The 8,062-nt window shown below is 34.9% G+C and overlaps 1 pseudogene; it reads right to left on the minus strand.

Moving 5' to 3' along the window:
• Positions 1-5,498: 5,498 nt before the first annotated feature.
• Positions 5,499-6,276, minus strand: LOC124825409 (putative anion transporter 6; annotated as a pseudogene).
• Between the last annotated feature and the right edge of the window lie 1,786 nt (positions 6,277-8,062).

Genomic DNA, 8,062 nt, shown 5'->3' on the forward strand with positions numbered 1-8,062 from the left:
TATTTATCGTGTGATAATCGATTATCCACTTATGGTGATCAATTATGCATTTAATAAATGCACAACGACTAAAAATATGCCTAAAAACTCTAAGGGCTAGTCGTGATCATCGATTATTGTAAGTCATAATTGATTATGGATAATCGATTATCATACACTAGTAATCGATTATTCTAGAGACAAAATGAGTTTTTAGCAAACTTGAAATTCTATTTGTGATAATCGATTATCTTAAGTGGTAATCGATTATTGCAAAGGTTTTGTGACTCCAAAATAAATTTTAAAGTAAACAATGTAGGGAATCAACCACAAATACAACCCTATACATAAATCTACTTATTACAAAAACTTTAACACAAAACACAAGTCTTCAAGAAGATCTCCTTGCAACATGAGCACTTGAGACTTGATTTAGGCATCATCAAAACTTCTAACTTCAAGATTTTGCTAACAATCTCCCCTTTTTTTATGATGATCAAAACTCCTTTGATTTAAAGCTTTTTGTAACCTATACTTATATCCTGTAACTCATACATAACTGAAACAAAGGGATTAATAGACAATAAATAAATATTTTAAAACCTTTAAACATATTTCTCTCCCTTTTTTATCATTATTAAATAAAGTTATGTATGATTAATTTATTTCTCCCCTTTAATATAATACTTCCCCGAAATATAAGCCATAAATAAATAAATAAGGCAAAAGTAATGATAAAGCAAATTTCTATTAAACACAAAGCACCGAAAACATGAGGTAAATATGCAACAATCTGGCGGTGGACATAAGTATTACCCTGAAAGATAAATCTGGTGGAGGGAAGAGGCCTCAATCTGACTTCCATTATGGGTACTCCGAAACGCTTCTTTTGAGACATCTACCCCTTTATATTCAAGAATTCTTGAGACCAATAAAGCGTATGGAAGAGGGTAGTGTGGAAACCTCTTGGCCTTCATCATTGTGTTCAGATGAGGCTAGACCAATGGATCAGGATGTCATTGATTATCCCATATATAATCATGAGATCAGTTTCAGAGCACTAGACATGGTTTGAAGCACGGGGACATAGTAGCCAAATAATCTAAAAGTGGATCAGTCTCTCATCCTTCTTGAGACCGCCCACAAGCAACTGGTTCTTGTTGATGAGCACCTCAAGATCCTTCAAAAAAGAGCATAAGACCATGATTTTGTTGAATCCTGCAAGGCCTTGAGAGAGAAGAACCACGTTTGTGGAAACTGAAACATATATACGTGGAACCAGTTTAAATCAACATATGTGGGAGAGATCAACCTCCTCTCCTTCCAAAAGGTGGTGAATTATCTATGTTTTTCTTCATCAGAGATCCAACCACTCAAGTTGTTACGGCGAGTCCTGGGTTGAGTAGAGGAAGAAGGATGTGAACTTCTTCTTATAGGAAGCTTTCTTCTATAAACCCTTTTAGAAAGTAGAAGAGGGGAAAACTAGAGGGGTGGATGACAAGATGCACACAATAGAGCGAAAATGTGAACTAGAATGTATACAAATCACAAAGTATGAGATAACAATCGTTTATGGACCCCTATATATAGTATTCAGACCCTAAAAGCTTCATAAATGCATAATATAACCATTTATGACTGTTACAATGACTATATTTTGAGTTTCCAATGGTTAGAACTCATGATAATTGATTATTGCTTTAGATAATCGATTATCGTTTCAAAACCAGCTTCTCTAACTTGTGAACTGTAATGGTTGCAATATCTTTTAAAAGATTTGCATATACCATGCCCGACTCCTTACTCAGTCTATTGTGACAACAATTCTGCTATTCACATTTCCAAGAATCCCACCTTTCATGAAAGAACCAAACATATAGACATAGACTGCCACAATACTAGACAAAAGCTTCAAGATGGTCTCATCAAGCTTCTCCATGTGCCTTCTACCAATCAAGTTGCGAACGTTTTCACCAAATCTCTTTATCCTTCTCCTTTTAACACTATTACTTCCAAGCTAAACATGCATGATATCCATGTTCATCTTGAGGGAGGGTGATAGAGATCTTCACAGATTGCTTCTTCCGTATTACTGAACGGTAGAAAGAAGGAACATGTCGAGCGATATTGAAGATGAAGAGTATCGAACGACTGTAGACAGTAAGGTTACCAAGCTCTCGAACGGCTGATGGTAGAATGGCTGAAGGCTACCGAACGATTGCTTCTTTCGTAGTTACCGAACGATTACTTCTTCTGTAGTTACCGAACGATCACTTCTTCCGTAGTTACCAAATGATCGCTTCTTCCGTAGTTATCGAACGATCGCTTCTTCCATAGTTACTGAATGGTAGAAAGCAGAAACATGCCGAGCGGTAAGGGAGGTGAAGGCTACCGAACGTTATAGGCGTGAGGTTGCCGAGCGGCTTAATACTACCGAACGGTGGAAACATGGAAACCATTCGGTTGTAGTGTTATAGTATATTTTTGAATATACTATAACCCATCAGCCTATAACTTAAAATAATCGATTATGGCTTCATGATAATGGATTATTGCAAAACATATTGACATTTTCTAAAGGGAAGGATAATCGATTATCAACAAGGGATAATCGATTACGGCACGAGGTTTTATGAAAAACAAGAAAATGCAACAAACAAGACCTTTAAGAGATTTCTAAAAATCCCAAATCCCTTCTAAGCTCATAAAATATATCTTTGGGCAATGTTTTGGTTAAAATGTTTGTTAATTGGTGCTTGGTATCTACATATTATATCTCACAATCTCACTTTTGAGCATGGTCTCTAAGAAAGTAGTGCTTAATCTCTATATGTTTGGTTCTAGAGTGCATAATGCGATTCTTAGTAAGATTGATGGCACTGGTATAATCACACTTAAGAGGTATATGGTCAAGGTATATTTCAAAATTCTCTAATTATTGTTTCATCCATAAGATTTGTGCACAACATTTACCTACAATAATATACTTAGCCATAGTATTGGAAAGGGCTACACATGTTTTTTTCTTAAAGTGCCAAAAAACTAAGGAACTACCTAAAAGGTGACATGTACCACTAGTGTTTTTTCTATCTATCTTACAACATCTATAATCTGCATCTGAAAATCCTACAAGACTAGGTTCAACCCTAAAAGGATACCACAAACCAAAGGACACAGTTCCCTTAAGGTACATAAGGATACGCTTAACTACGGTGAGGTGAGATTCTCTAGTACAAGCCTGGTACCTTGCACATTCACAAACACTCTGCACGATATCTGGCCTACTTGTAGTAAGATATAATAAAGACCATATCATGCCTTTATATAGAGTTTGGTTTACAAGTGTATCTGATTCATCCTTGTCAAGATAACATGATGTTGCCATAGGAGTGGATGCCTCCTTAGCTTTTTCCATTTCGAACTTTATCAGGATTTCTTTACAATATTTAGTTTGGGAAAGAAACGTACCTTCTTTCGTTTGCTTTATTTGTAAACCAATGAAGAATGTCAACTAACCCATCATTGACATCTTAAAGTCACCCTGCATAGTCTTAGCAAAATCCTCGCAAAAAGATTTATTAGTTGATCCAAATATAATATCATCAACATATACTGGGTAAGCAGAATATGTTTTCCTACTCTTTTAATAAATAAAGTGGAATAAACTTTAGCTCTATTAAATCTATTTTCTAATAGAAAATTGATAAGTCTTTCATACTAAGATCTAGGAGCTTGTTTTAAACCATAAAGGGCTTTCTTTAATTTAAAGATGTGATTTGGATTTCAATGATCTTTAAAACCATGTAGTTGTTCAACAAATACATCTTCATTTAGAAAACCATTTATGAAAGAACTTTTAACATCTATTTGATATAATTTGAATTTCATAATAGATGCATAAGCAAGAAGTAGGTGTATTGCCTCTAACCTGGCAAGAGGAGCATATGTTTCATCATAATCAATATCTCCTTCTTGGCTATATCTTTGTGCCACAAGCCTAGCTTTGTTCTTGGATATATTTCCATCTTCATCTAATTTATTTTTGAACACCCATTTTGTTCTTATCACTTGATGAGTGTTTTCTCTATGTTAATTCTCCCACTTGATTCCTTTCAAACTTGTTTAGTTCTTCTTGCATTGCTATACACCATTGATTGTCTTGAAGAGCTTCCTTCAACTTAGGTTTTAATTGTGAAACAAAAGCCACAATCATACAATAATTTTTTAAGCTTCTTCCAGTACTTACCCCTTTTGAGACATCTCCAGTAACATTATCTAATGATAATCCTCAAGATAGTTGGCATGTCTTAGCCAAATCTTCAAGTTGAGGATTGTAAGAAAAGAACGTCCTTATATCTCAAGCCAAGAGGAGGAGGGGGTGAATTGGATTAACCCTTTTTAATTATCTTTTTGAAATCTTTATGAGTTTTTGGCTTCTTGAAATCAATAAACAAATAGTAATGAATAAATAAGTAGAGAAAGATCAAGCACACAAACAATCTATATTGGTTCGGCTATCACAAGCCTACATCCAGTCCTTTTTCAACAACTTTAGTTGAAGGGATTCCACTATAATGATTGAGTATACAAGAATATAGAGACAATCCTCTCCATGCACTCGTGTCACCACTCAAAATCAAAATAGCAACCCAAGAGATGAACAACCTTAATCTCTTACAAATACAAAGAGCAATCCCAGCTCTTAACCCCTACTACACTCGTATAGATACACAATATAAATTGTTTGAAGAACCCGATCTTGAATACACTCTTCAAAGTGCAAAATTAATCAGAACCTATGTAGCCCAATTGCCTTGAATGAATCCTTGTTGATTGATCACCAAGAAAGCTTTTTATTCCTCCAAGAACATTTCTTTGAGAACACCTATACACAAACTCAAAATATTTATTAGTATTTGAAAATGTTAAAGTTATGGAAAAAGGTTTCAAGACACATATTTATAAGTTTTTCAAATCCCATTGTAGTATAATCGATTATGTTAATCGCATAATCAGTTATGTTTTTCCTTTGTTTTAACAATTTATCTTATGTTTGTAATTGATTATTTAAACATTTAAGCATATTATTGATTCATTTAAAAATCTTAACAAATTAGGCTATATGTAATGGATTAGACTGAGTTCTCTATTTTAATAATTTATCAAACTTATGTAATCGATTATTTCCACACTTAGTTATATTAGCCATCCATTAAAAGTGTTCTTTATTTTTATAATTTCAGTTGAGCGAGAGACTTTTCTTTTTTCTTTTGTTTGGTATGAATAATGTAAGGTGGGATTGTAACACATATTTACAATTTGCTATAACACTTTGAAACCTTGTTCTTAACCTTTACTAGCCAATAATGGTACAAGCCAAAGAAGTAATAATGACGGAAAAAATCATATCCAGTTATAACAACATGACCTCTTATATCCAAGAATGATATAACATGGAGATGTAATAAAAATTAAATCCCCAGAATAAGAATACCTCTTAAGCTATGAAATTGAAAAGGTTACTTGAATAAAAATTCTCTCCCCATTAAAAATAGTAGAAATACAAAAGAACTAAAAATGCATAAAAATCAATGAATGAAAAACACTGTTCTCCAGCTTTATGGACTTGAAAGATCAGAATTAGTAGCCTTAGCAGCCTCAATAAGCTTTCATGTTAGGTCAACGTCCACACTTAAGTACTTGTAGTATTAGAAACACCCACCACTATTCCAGCGTATCTCGAAGAAACATCCATGTGAGTCACTGTAAATCTAGCTCTGCCAAGTGCCAAGGAACCAAGAGCCACAAAAGAATAAAAGACAACAACACCAAAAGTTATGAAACTGGGAATCACCACCAAGGCAAAAGAAGTAACCAAGAATCCTACGATGTTTAAGAATTTCCTGGTTTTGGTGACAAATAATATTCTCCTGGTGATCAGGTAGTCGATAACAACACTTCCAATGTCGGAGAACAGGAACATGTTGAGATAGGGCAACATTTTAAAGTAGGTTGGAGCCAGTTCATAAGCACATATAAAGCATAGTGAAAGGTGAAGTTATTGACAATGATCGCCCAAACAAGGAAGCTGGTTAAAATTTTGACCTAGGGAATTTTGGGTGAAAGTACTTTTCTGATGTGAGAGTTATTTTTTTTTATTGATGGGTAAGATTGATTCCCCACAACTATGGATTTGGGATTAATGGTGTATTTGAACCAAAGTAAAGACCATGAAGCACCCAATGTCGCCTCCGCAAAGAACATAGATTGAGGGCCTCTATACTTGACCAGAGGAAGAAGAAGAGTTTGGTAAAGAACATTTGTTGGACAATGTTGATATTTTTGGTTTCGAAGATTTTATACTTTTTCGGTATTTTAGGAATTGTGGGAAAAAAAGAAAAGCAACAAGTATTAGGCCTATACCGACGATCACACGAATACTTATACTTTTAAAGTAATATTTAATTATTTAAAAAATAATTATTAAACCCTAGGACGATGAGGATGATCTCGAGGGTGCTTATACCTTTAAAGTCATATTTAATTATTTAGAAAGAAAAATGATTAAACACTAGGATGATGTGAACAATCACATGTTCATACCTTTATGAATATGAAAATATCTTTATCTTTTATTTTAGGTTTAATCATTCAGGAGGTCCTTATTTATCGAGGAGAATCTCAATTTCGTCCTGTTCTTTTTCGGTTTCTCAATTGGGTCCTAATTTTATGAAAATTGCAACAATTGGGTCCCTACCGTTAAATTGGACCCAACGGCGTTAGTGTGTGGTTGACGTGGCACGCTGGAGTCCCTTTCTTAATTGACGTGGCATGCTGGAGTGAGTGTTTTTAATTGACGTGGATTAATGATGTGCATTTGAGTAGATTCCAGAACTAGTAGAAGGTTATTTAGAGGAATTTAAGATTTTGGAAGTTTTCCCCATACGAATACACAAAACGGTGTGTTGTCCGAGATCAAGGAATATCAAAAATCAATGAAGAATCAAGGTTGAGGTCACTGATGTAGTTGGAGGAGAGACTACACCTTCGACGTTGTCGCCGAATTCAATGCCTCCCCCAACGTCTTCTTTCCATCCACTGCATTTTTCCACCTCCTATTTCACAAGGGGCCATTTTTTTAGTATGACGAACCCTTATCAAAAATTCTCCCAATTCTTGTTTTTTACTCCTCGTACAAACCCTAGCATTAGAGGGTTTTCTCTCCTTTCCTGTTTTATAAAGAGGCTTGACAAAATAGGGAGGCACCATTCTCCTTCCTCTTTTGGCTCTGGTTAAGGTCTTTAGAGAACCGATTTCTTCTCCCCTCTTTCAGGTTTTGTTTCGCATCAGGAGGACGTCAATCTCCTCTTCTTTTTTTGGTTATAGCGCGGTCTTTGCAAGGAAGGAGATGATGGGTCAGATAGGCGCGGTGTTTCTGCGACATCTGGGTTCGCTCTCCGACGACGAAAGTCTCTGTTAGTTGGCATTCTCGTGGCCGCACATGGCACTGCATTAGGGTTTCGTTTTAGGGATTTTGGGGTTTCTGATTTTGGGTTGAGTCTGAAGAAGAAGACCTGCGTTTTGTTCTTGTTTTTTGTGTTTTGTTTTGATTGAATTGAAAAATAAATAAAACGAAAGAAATATAACGTAGATAAACTTTTAAAATGAAAAGTAATCAAAAGGAAATAAAAACGTAAGGAAACTTTTAAAATGAAAAGTAATAAAAAAAAAATCTGCTTTCTTCTGTAATGTGTCAGCCACCTCAGTTAAGTAACCGACTCCAGCGTGCCACGTCAATCACACACTAACGTCGTTGAGTCCAATTTAACGGTAGGGATCCAATTGTTGCAATTTTCACAAAATTAGGATCCAATTGAGAAATTGAAAAAGAACAAGACAAAATTGAGATTCTCCTCGAAAATAGGGACCTCCTGAATGATTAAACCTTTATTTTTATAATTCATTGTTTTTATAGAAAGGGTAAACACGTGAGATAATAAAGAGCACAAAAACAGAGGTCTAGAAAGCAGGCAAAAACTCTTAAAAAAAAGGGTGCAAATTTTAAAAAGAGGTGTAGGAAGAA

Source organism: Vigna umbellata, chromosome 3 (assembly GCF_029865625.1).
Source record: "Vigna umbellata cultivar VRB3 chromosome 3, Vumbellata_1.0, whole genome shotgun sequence".
Taxonomy (NCBI): domain Eukaryota; kingdom Viridiplantae; phylum Streptophyta; class Magnoliopsida; order Fabales; family Fabaceae; genus Vigna; species Vigna umbellata.